This window comes from Sapajus apella, unplaced genomic scaffold (genome assembly GCF_009761245.1).
Source record: "Sapajus apella isolate SASKATOON/1434 unplaced genomic scaffold, GSC_monkey_1.0 scaffold13, whole genome shotgun sequence".
Classification (NCBI taxonomy): Eukaryota; Metazoa; Chordata; class Mammalia; order Primates; family Cebidae; genus Sapajus; species Sapajus apella.
The window spans coordinates 3,557,350-3,568,196 of NW_022436953.1; the positions used below are offsets into that span (position 1 = coordinate 3,557,350).

The 10,847-nt window shown below is 43.2% G+C and overlaps 1 protein-coding gene and 1 non-coding gene across 2 annotated transcripts in view; one reads left to right on the forward strand and one right to left on the reverse strand.

Annotated features, from left to right (window-relative positions):
• DNMBP (dynamin binding protein) overlaps window positions 1-10,847 on the reverse strand; it is a 133,798-nt gene that overhangs the window by 115,437 nt on the left and 7,514 nt on the right. The window lies entirely within an intron of this gene.
• LOC116554250 lies at window positions 706-836 on the forward strand. The gene has a single exon (XR_004270131.1). It is a non-coding gene; the product is annotated as a small nucleolar RNA SNORA64/SNORA10 family (small nucleolar RNA).

The following is a 10,847-nucleotide window of genomic DNA, read 5'->3' on the forward strand; positions in this document are numbered from 1 at the left end:
TTTTTTTTTTTTTTTTTTTTTTTTTTGAGACAGAGTTTCATTCTTGTTACCCAGGCTGGAGTGCAATGGCGCAATCTCAGCTCACCACAACCTCCACCTCCTGGGTTCAGGCAATTCTCCTGCCTCAGCCTCCTGAGTAGCTGGGATTACAGGCACGCGCCACCATGCCCAGCTGATTTTTTGTATTTTTAGTAGAGACGGGGTTTCACCATGTTGACCAGGATGGTCTCGGTCTCTTGACCTCGTGATCCACCCGCCTCGGCCTCCCAAAGTACTGGGATTACAGGCTTGAGCCACTGCGCCCGGCCACTATCTCAGCTCTTACAGTGTTTCTCTTCTTTCAAAAATCTCTATACTTCACACAAAATAGAGAAGGCAGGCCAGGCGTGTTGGCTCATGCCTGTAATCCCAGCATTTTGGGTGGCCCAGGGGGTTGGATCATTTGAGGCCAGGAGTTCAAGACCAGCCTGGGCAACAGTGAGACTGTCACTACAAAAATTTATTAAAAATTACCTGGGCGTGGTGGTGCATGCCTGTAGTCCTAACTACTTGGGAAGCTGAGGTGGGAGGATCACTTGCGCCTGGGAGATTTGAGGCTGCAGTGAGCTGTGATCGTGCCACTGCATTCCAGCCTGGGCACAGAGCAAGACCTTGTCTTTAAAAACGTAGTGAAGGACCTCTCTCGCCTAAAAAGGTAGTGAAGGGCCTCTCTCGGCTCTGTGTAGTTGCACTTGGCTTCACCCGTGTAACTTTCATAATGGGGAGAGAAAGAAAAGATCTCAGGACCTCAGGTGGGCCTTACTGTGGCCTCTCTTTCCTTGAGGGGAGCAATAGGCCCTCAAAAAAAAAAAAAAAAGTTGTGAAGGTAGCTGGGCACCTGTAATCCCAACACTTTGGGAGTTCAAGGCAGGCGGATCACCTGAGGTCAGGAGTTTGAGACCAGCCTGACCAACATGGAGAAACCCCGTCTCTACTAAAATGCAAAAAAGTAGGCAGGTGTGGTGGCACATGCCTGTAATTCCAGCTACTTGGGAGGCTGAGGCAGGAGAATCGCTTGAACCTGGGAGGCAGAGGTAGCAGTGAAGATAGAAAAAAAAGAGAAGGCATACATGAATACTCTGCCTTGAAAAAAGCTAGAAATTTAGGCCGGGCGCAGTGGCTCATGCTTGTAATTCCAGCACTTTGGGAGGTCGAAGCGGGCGGATCACAGGAGTTTGAGACCAGCCTGGCCAACGTGGTGAAACCCTATCTCTACTAAAGGTACAAAAAAATTAGCTGGGCATGGTGGTAGGCGCCTGTAATCCCAACTACTCAGGGGGCTGAGGCAGGAGAATCAGCTGAACCCGGGAGATGAAGGTTGCAGTGAGCCGAGATCACACCACTGCACTCCAGCCTGGGCAACAGAGCAAGACTCTGCCTCAAAAAAAAAAAAAAAAGAAAGAAAGAAATTTAAATAGCTTCCCTATTCGGCCACCCACACCCACCTCCCCTCCCCTACAAAGTTTTTCTTACACTTCATGTTTTAATAGATATTTTGAATTTGGGTGTTATGTCTGTTAAAGGATGGGCATGGAGGGTAGGTAACAAACAGTGTTTGAGTAAGTGAACTTTCACTGGGTGATGACGCTACATAAAAGAGCAAATTTGAAAAGAAAAGTCATATTTGCTACTAAATTGTATTAATAACTGCAAAACAGTTAAGAGCCCAGACTCTGGTGAGAGACAATTTAGTTTCAATTTCTGACTCTGCCATTTGTCAAGCTATGTGACCTTGGGCAAGTTACTTAAACCCTTCTGAACCTTAGTTTCCTTGTACGTAATAGAAGATAATAACAGTAATTTATTTCGGAGGGTGTATAAGAATTAAATTTGATAATGTAGGTAAAAACATTTAATACATTTCCTGGCAAATGGTGGGTACAATACTCAGTAAATGTCAGCAACGAGAACAGTAATGATGAAAATGGTGGGTGATGACGATGACGGCCATCATCACCCAGGCTGAGGGGAACATAAATACATAAATAATAGGGATGAGGCAGCAGGCTCTGCGCGGGGCCAGCTTCTCAAAACTGCTGCGGTCTTCTTGAGAGGAAGGGGTAGTAATGTGACTCTGTGGTTACTGGTCACGAGGACAAAAGCAATTGACAAGCCCCTCTACTCTAAGCTCTAAATGAGCTGTGTCTTCACAGCAGACCCACAAGGATTTGGCAGCAGTTTATAAATGAGATCCCTGCATATGGGTCCAAGAAAGCCTTTGCCAAATGCCTTGCAGGGTCAGAAGAGGGACATGAAATTAATTTATTGACTCTTCTAAAACGTATCCTGTACTTCTAGGAAAAACACTGGCATTACTGTTAAATCCTTTAAACACATCAAGCTATGACTCTCACCATCTTTTCTTTGGGGCTCTTGCAATAGCTTCCTAAATGGCTACCTACCAGTCTTATCTGCCTTTGTCCTGTTTATCACATCCAACTAGGATTATCTTCTTTAAAAAAATTTTTTTTGGCCAAGCGTGGTGACTCACACCTGTAGTCTCAGCACTTTGGGAGGCTGAGGCAGGCAGATCACGAGGTCAGGAGATCGAGACCATCCTGGCCAATATGGTGAACCCTCATCTCTACTAAAAATACAAATATTAGCTGGGCATGGTGGCCCATGCCTGTAGTCCCAGTTACTAGGAGGCTGAGGCAGGATGATTGCCTGAGCCCAGGAGGCAGAGGCTGCAGTGAGGTTGAGATCACACCACTGCACTCCAGCCTGGCAACAGAGCAAGGCTCCATCTCAAAAAAAAAAAAAAAAAAAATTGTTTTTAAGAGACAGGGTCTTGCTGTGTTGCCCAGGCTGGACTCAAACTCCTACTCAAGTGATCCTCCCGCCTTAGACTCCCAGTATCTGGGCATACACCAGTGTGCCTAGCCTGAAAACAAACTTTTTTGGAGACAGTCTCACTTTGTTGCCCAGGCTGCAGTGCAGTGGTGTGATCACAGCTCACTGCAGCCTCGACCCCCCAGGCTCAAGCAATCCTCTCATCTCAGCCTCCGAAGTAGCTGGGACGACAGACGTGAACCACCACACTCAGCGAATTTTTCTATTTTTTGTAGAGATGGGTTTCCCCATGTTGCCCAGGCTGGTCTCTTCCTGGGCTCAAACTATCCACCCACCTTAGCCTCCTGAAGTGCTGGGATTACAGGCATGAGTCAGGCACCTGGCCGAAACCGAAATCTTCAACATCTTCACTGCTTGAAGTTCCTCAAAAGCTCTCCCATCCATCACTTGTAGAAAGTGTCTAAAAACTGTTTGCAGATCATACAAAGCTTGTCATGATCTAGTCCCTGCACACAAGTTTTTACCTTATTTCTTGACACTGTCTACCTACCATATACAGCTCTAGCCTCACAAAATACTGGCAGGGGAATCTAGGAAAAAGACATCCAATTTTTTTTTTTTTTTTTTTTTTTTTTATAGACAGGGTTTCACCATGTTGGTCAGGCTGGTCTTGAACTCCCGACCTCAGGTGATCTGCCCACCTTCGCCTCCAAAGTGCTTGGATTACAGGCGTGAGCCACCACGCCTGGCCATGACATCCAATTTTTTTAAAGTCATAACCAAACAGGCTTGTTGGGGGCATTTCATGGGGTGAGATTTGAAGTACTGGTAGGCCAGAGCAGTTGCAGATATGTGACTTGGAGTATCTGTGTCTTATGATGGACAGAAATAAAAGTGAGCACACAGAGAAACAGACTATTCTGTAAGAATGTGAAAATTTGAATCTGGAAAGCAACTATATAAACACTATCTGACGACCTTTGTCTTTTGGGGCCAGTGGCTGTTGCTACAATAATAAGCCCATCTGTCTTCCAGAAGGGACAGTGGAGTCACCTAGGTGCTGCCACATGTCAGGCACAGTGGGCATCAGTCTACAATGGGCAGTTCTCTGCAAGGCCATGCGGACACATTATTACAGCACAATTACATTTACAGACTGCTTTTCAAATACATGCTCTCCTGTATGTATTACTGCTACTTGTGAACATGAAGTGTTATTTTTACTGTTAACTGATCACTGCAGGAAAAACAATCAGTAAATAAGCAAATCACCTCTGATTAACACTTACTGTGAATTATATTTTAATTTTTAAACATTTGGAGTCACAAGAAAAGAATACTGGCCAAGCCTGAATCCCACCTATAGGTTATAAGAATAAAGGTTGAACATACTGGTAAAGTTTAACCCAAAGCCTGGGCACAGTGGCTCATGCCTGTAACCCCAGAACTTTGGAAGGCTGAGGCAGGTGGATCACCTGAGGTCAGAAGTTTGAGACCAGCCTGACCAACATGGTGAAACCCTGTCTCTACTAAAAATAAAAAATTGGCCAGGCATGGTGCCACCCACCTGTAATCCCAGCTACTCAGGAGGCTGAGGCAGGAGGATCACTTGAACCCAGGAGGCAGAGGTTGCAGTGAGCTGAGATTGCACTACTGCACTTCAGCCTGGGTGACAAAGCGAGATCCCATTAAAAAAAAAAAAATTCGCCGGGCGCTGTGGCTCACGCCTGTAATCCCAGCTCTTAGGGAGGCAGAGGCGGGAGGATAGCTTAAGCCCAGGAGTTCGAGACCTGCCTGGGCAATATAGCGAGACACCGTTCTCCACAAAAAGGAAAAAAACAAAAAAGACAAAAAAAAAAAAAAAAAAAAAAAAAATTCAGCCCAAAAGATTTTCATAATTCATTGTTATCAATGTCTTTAATCAAAGCAAAGCCCTTACTTAAAATAGCCAACCAGTAAACTACTAATAAAAGTATTAGTAGGGTTATAGTTAATAAATTTATTGAATGTCTTTCTACTTTAGATTTTTAGTCTTATTAAACATTTGACTTTAAATAAAAATATTGACATTGAGATACTTTATTCTTATTCCCTTCAAATCACTAAATAAATCCAAACACAGCTGCAAACGTCAACAATTTTCGTTCTTTTCACTTTAATACTGGCTCACTACTCCGCAGACCCATCACAGCTGACTAGCAGCAGGTCAAGGCAGCAAAACTAAAAGAAAAATACAACAAACCTGGATTTCATGTCTATAGCAGTCCAGATATTTACTGTAATCACTGAACAACATCTGGACACTGGTAGCAAAAAGAACAAGTAATTAAAACTATGGGTTTGAAAAACATGAGTGTCATGTTCCACACCCCATATAGCTGCTCAAGAATACAGGACTCTTAGCAGGCATTAACAAAGTCTGGTTTTAATGTAAACTCATCCTCCTCTTCCCTGACCCTCTAGGGATTCTCAGACGTTTCCTGATAAGCAGATCTAAACAATAAGACAATAATATCCCAAGGAGTTTCTGGCACTAAGCCCCAGAAATCCTTAAAGCAACAAGCACTGTCTAAAAGAAGAAAACCAGGGTCCTTATTCATGATTTTCTCCCCTAACTCTAGGGAACATGAAAATGCCTTTCCATGCAGCAGCTGTAAAATTCCTTCTGAGGCAGAATGTTTTAGACTAGAGATGGTCTGCTGTTGATAATGTGATTCCCTGACACCTGGAACATTTTGAAAGACTCCTCAGAAATGACCTTTGGGCCAGACCAAACTATGTGGGCCAGCGAATCCCTTCTATTTACGGAGGCCTGAATAACTTGGAACCTCCTGCAGTGACCAACAGATTAAAGGGTAAGTTACTACAGAGACAACAGCAAAGTTATATCAGACACCCTTAAAAAATGCAGAATGTGGGAAACTCCGGAGAATATATGACCAGTTTCTTCAACAAATAAATTGCAAGCAAAAAATTCAAATTTAAAAAAGGAGATGGGTGTGGTGGCTCATGCCTATAATCCTAGCACTTTGGAAGGCTGAGGCAGATAGGCCACTTCAGCCCAGGAGTTCGAGACCAGCCTGGGAAACACAGCAAAACCACATATCTATTCCAGGCATGGTGGCTCACACCTGTAATTCCAGCTACTTTGGAGGGTGGAACGCAAGAATCACTTGAACCCAGGAGGCAAAAGCTACAGTGAGCTGAGATTGTGAATGGAATCTAGCCTAGGTGACAGAGTGAGACTCAAAATAAATAAATAAGAAAACCACAAATTAAAAGCCACTTAAGAAACACGTTAACGGCTGGGTGCAGTGGCTCATGCCTGTAATCCCAGCACTTTTGGAGGCCAAGGTAGGCAGATCGCCTGAGCTCAGGAGTTCAAAACTACCCTGGGCAACATGGTGAAACCCTGTCTCTACTAAAATACAAAAAAATTTAGCTGGATGTGGTGGCACGCACCTGTAATCTACACAGTAGGCTGAGGTGGGAGAATCGCTGAGCCCAGGAGGTGAAGGTTGCAGTGAGCCAAGGTCATGCCACTGCACTCTAGCTTGGGCAACGGAGTACGACTCGGTCTCAAAAAAACCAAAGCAAAAAAAAAAAAAGAAACACTTTAACTAAATACAACATGGGTACTTTTCTTGAATCCTGATTCAAACAAGTCAGTTGTTTAAGAAAAAAATGAAATGAAGGGGAAATTGTAAACACTGACTAGACTTGATTCTATTAAGGAATTACTGCTGTTTTGAGGGGTGGCAATAATGGTATTGTTGTCATATGTAAATAAAAGGGAATCCTATTTTTCTTTAAGTCACTAGAACCAAAAGGTCTGTAAAACAGCAAATGGAGGTGGAATATAAAAACCAAGTCAGCTTTCCAGATGTTGAGTGCTGGATATATGGACATTGGATGTATTATTCTTTATTCATTTTTATAAATTTTAAATACGTTATTATGAAAAGGATTGAAAAGTCAAAGAAAGCTACCTGGATGGATAGTTTCAGAGCTTTTCCCTTTCTGAAGTGCCACGTGGTTTCTGTCTGCAGCTGTCAGTGCAGAATAATCCAGAGACGGGCTCCCTGAGCAATTCCAGCTCCAGACAAAATCCTCCCTTCCCTCCACAGCTAACCAAGTGCTGGTGACTTAGTCTCGTATACCCTGAAAAAGGACAACCTCAGTAACTGCTGGACTGTACAAGTTACTCACTGTCTTCAGGCACTCGTTTACCTGGGCCCACTATGGCAAGATGGTTAAGAGCATGGGCTTTGGAGGGAAACAGGCATGAGTTTGAATTCTAGTTCTATCATTTAACAGTGGTATAACTTTAGAGCAAGTTTCTTACAATCTGTGCCTTAGTTTCTCCATCTATAAAATGAAGAGTCTAACAGTACCTTCCTTATAAAATCATTTTACGATTAAATGAGAATGCATGTAGTATGGTAACTAGCTAAAATACGAGCTGCTGTTTTTGCATTATTGTTGTGGTTACACACAGTAGTCCTCATCTTATCCATGCTTTCACTTTCCACAGTTTCAGTTACCCATGGTCAACTGGGGTCTGAAAATAGGTGAGTACAATGCTAAGATATTTTGATAGTAAGCACGAGAGACCACATTCACATAGTTTTTATTACAATATGGTGTTATAAATATTCTATTTTGTTATTATTGTTGTTAATCTCTTATTGCACCTAATTTATAAATTCAACTTGATGACAGGTATGTATGTATACCTAGTATATACAGAGTTGGTGCTATCCACAGTTTCAGGCATTTACTGGAGGTCTTGGAACACATCCCCTGTGGATAAGCCGGGACTACTTTATATAAGTGTATTTACACCAGGCTTGAGGGCCAGGGAGGAAGCAGAGTTTAAAATTTACTGGGGGAGGTGGTGGGCACTGGTAAGTGTCAGGCAGTAGGATAATAAATGAAAGCAGTATTTCAGGAATATAAGCCAAGTAATGGCCTCTACAGGATAGACTGGGTATGTGACACTGGCCTCAAGGACAGCATTGTGGTATATTTGTGGCAGCTTTCCTTTTTAGCATCCTCTATAGTGCTATTAATATAATTTGAGGCCTTGCTCTAGAATACAGCAACCAGGTATGCAAGGCATAACCATTCATCATGACAATTCTGAACCAGATTAGAATACTTACTGTTCAGAAATGACAGAAAAGCTAAAAAGTTTCCACATTTCCAGGGAGGGGAGGAAAGAACCAACTAGAAAGCAGGGGGACCTGGGGTGTGAGGCTGGGGAGGTAAGCATAACTCCGCACATCCATTGCAACATTTTCTGCTGATAGGGCAGGCTCATTTATCCTAAGAGAATCACCTCATGAAAACAATGCAGAATGCACGCTGGGCCCAGACCCACGGCTAGAATGTCAGCGCTGATTATTCTCTCCCAGTCCATGTGTTTGTCAGCAACACAAACATTCACATGCTACTTTCGGGAAAATGCAGGCTCTGCGGGAGGGGCTAGAGCAGACACAGAGAAATTAGCTCTGTGTCTGGGTGGACGGTTTCACTTGCAATGTCAATGAAGAAATGGGGATTCTACTAGCCTGCTGAACCTATGCATTGAAAGGAAGCTAAGAGAGCTTTCTTCTCTCACCCCTCCCTTAGATGGCTCTTCTCTGGATCACAGTATGACCTCTTTACTGGTTGATTCATCTTATGGATTCATCTGTTGGGGCCACACCAGGTACCAGACACTGTTCGAGGTGGGCTCGGGTTATAAACAGGGAACAAAATAAAGATTCTTGCCCTCGAAGAATTTTTTCCTCAAGAAATGGGGAAGGCTGACCAATACATTTTTAGAAAGTCACACCTGTTACAACAACAACAACAACAACAACAACAAAAAAAAAAAAAAAAAAAAAAACCAGAGCAGGGCACAGGAATGGGGAGTTTCAAAGGACACTGAAAAAAAAAAAAAGGGCTGGGCACGGTGGCTCATGGCTGTATTCCTAGCACTTTGGGAGGCTGAATCACAAAGTCAGGAGTTCAAGACCAGCCTGGGCAACATGGTGAAACTCCATCTCTACTAAAAATACAAAAATTAGCCAGGCATGGTGGCATGTGCCTGTAATCCCAGCTACTCAGGAGGCTGAGGCAGGATAATTGCTTGAATCCGGGAGACAGAGGTTGCAGTGAGCCGAGATTGCACCACTGCACTCCAGCCTGGGCAACAGAGCAAGACCCTGTCTTAAAAAAAGAAAGAAAGAAAAAAGAGGGGGATGAACAGTGAGGACAAAAGGCAGGTAGACCTGAATCTCCTCGCCATAGGGATGTTCACCTATGAATTCTGTCACTTCCACACTAGCAAAAAGTGATTAAGGGAACAAAGCAATTGTGATGAAGTTTTATCTTTTTTTTTTTTTTTTTTTTTTTGAGACAGGGTCTCACTCTGTCACCCAGGCTGGAGTGCAGTGTTGCAAGCACAGCTCACTGCAACCTCCACCTCCAGGATTCAAGCAATTCTCACACCTCAGCCTCCCGAGTAGTTGGAACTACAAGCACATGCCACCATGCCCAGCTGGTTTTTGTATTTTTTGGTAGAGATGGGGTTTCGTCATGTTGGCCAGACTCGTCTCGAACTCCTGAGCTCAAGTGATCTGCCTGTCTTGGCCTCCCAAAGTGCTGGGATTACAAGTGTGAGCCACTACACCCAGCCTGTGCTGGGTTTTATTTCCAAGTCAAAAGAAAATAAATGACTATTTTCTCCATTCTACTTACTTTCTGAAAGGTGAAAGCAAGTGTGGTCTAGATAAGGAAGGTGACAACTTAGGGGACTGAACTGAAGCAAGAGACATCAAAAGTACTTCTCCCCTCCACATGGGTAAGCTAGTTTTTGGTCTGTTGAGCTTATGGCTAAGACTGCTCCAAGTTCTGACAATGACTCTGGGCTGTTTGTGCATGGAGGCTCCCTCAGGCATAACCTGTTTCAAGAGAGGAGCAAGCTATCACCCCACTGCTACAAGTTAATTGTAAGTTTTCTATTGATTTTTCCCCCAGAGGGTCAATCAAAGCAAAATGAACCAGAGTTAATGATCTAGCCCTGAAAAAGGAAGGGTGATACAAGATTACATAGTGCAATTTTAAGTGCCCTCTCCTCCTTCACAGCATGCTTCCTCCCCCACCCCACCCCCTAAAAAAACAGAGATAGAGAAATAAGCAATATTTTAACAGAGGTTGGTGCTAAAAGGCAGGATTATAGATTTGCTTTTCTATATTTTACAAATGGTCTATAAAAAGAGGTATAATTTCCACAATTAGGAAAAAATGTATAGTCTAAAAAGAAAGAAAAGAAAGACAGAGAAGAGCTGGCCATGAGAATTCACTGCCCAACACCCTAGCAGTTAGGGTTGCTGAACAGCTATCCACGGCTCTACCACTGAGCAACCTCTTGAGATATAATTTAGTAAGATTTATGCCTGGAGTAAAGACTGATCCACAGAGTAAGGAAACTATAATTTTACATATCTTATATTTACAATCATGCTGACAACAAAAGTTATCCTGAATATGGCTCTTTCTCTTGTTCTTCACATCAGCTATTTAAATTCTGACTCTTAATGCCAGGAGGAAAATGCTGACCTAATGGTGAAATAAACTTGTACTGGAATCTTGGGATGTTTACCATAAATTATATATGCAGGGTTCATAAATATCTTCTGCTTGAAACAAAGTCAACATAGGTTAGGATTTTGGTACACAGCCTTCCTGATGCCATCTTATTTCCTGAAGGACAGATCTTGAAAAAGTATTTGGTAAGGCTTAACAACTATTTATGGTGAAAACTCTCAGTAAACTAGGGTTAAGGGTAATACCTTAAAACTTGATAAAAGTTGGCCGGGTGCGGTGGCTCAAGCCTGTAATCCCAGCGCTTTGGGAGGCCGAGGCAGGTGGATCATGAGGTCAAGAGATCAAGACCATCCTGGTCAACATGGTGAAACTCCGTCTCTACTAAAAATACAAAACATTAGCTGGGCATGGTGGTGCGT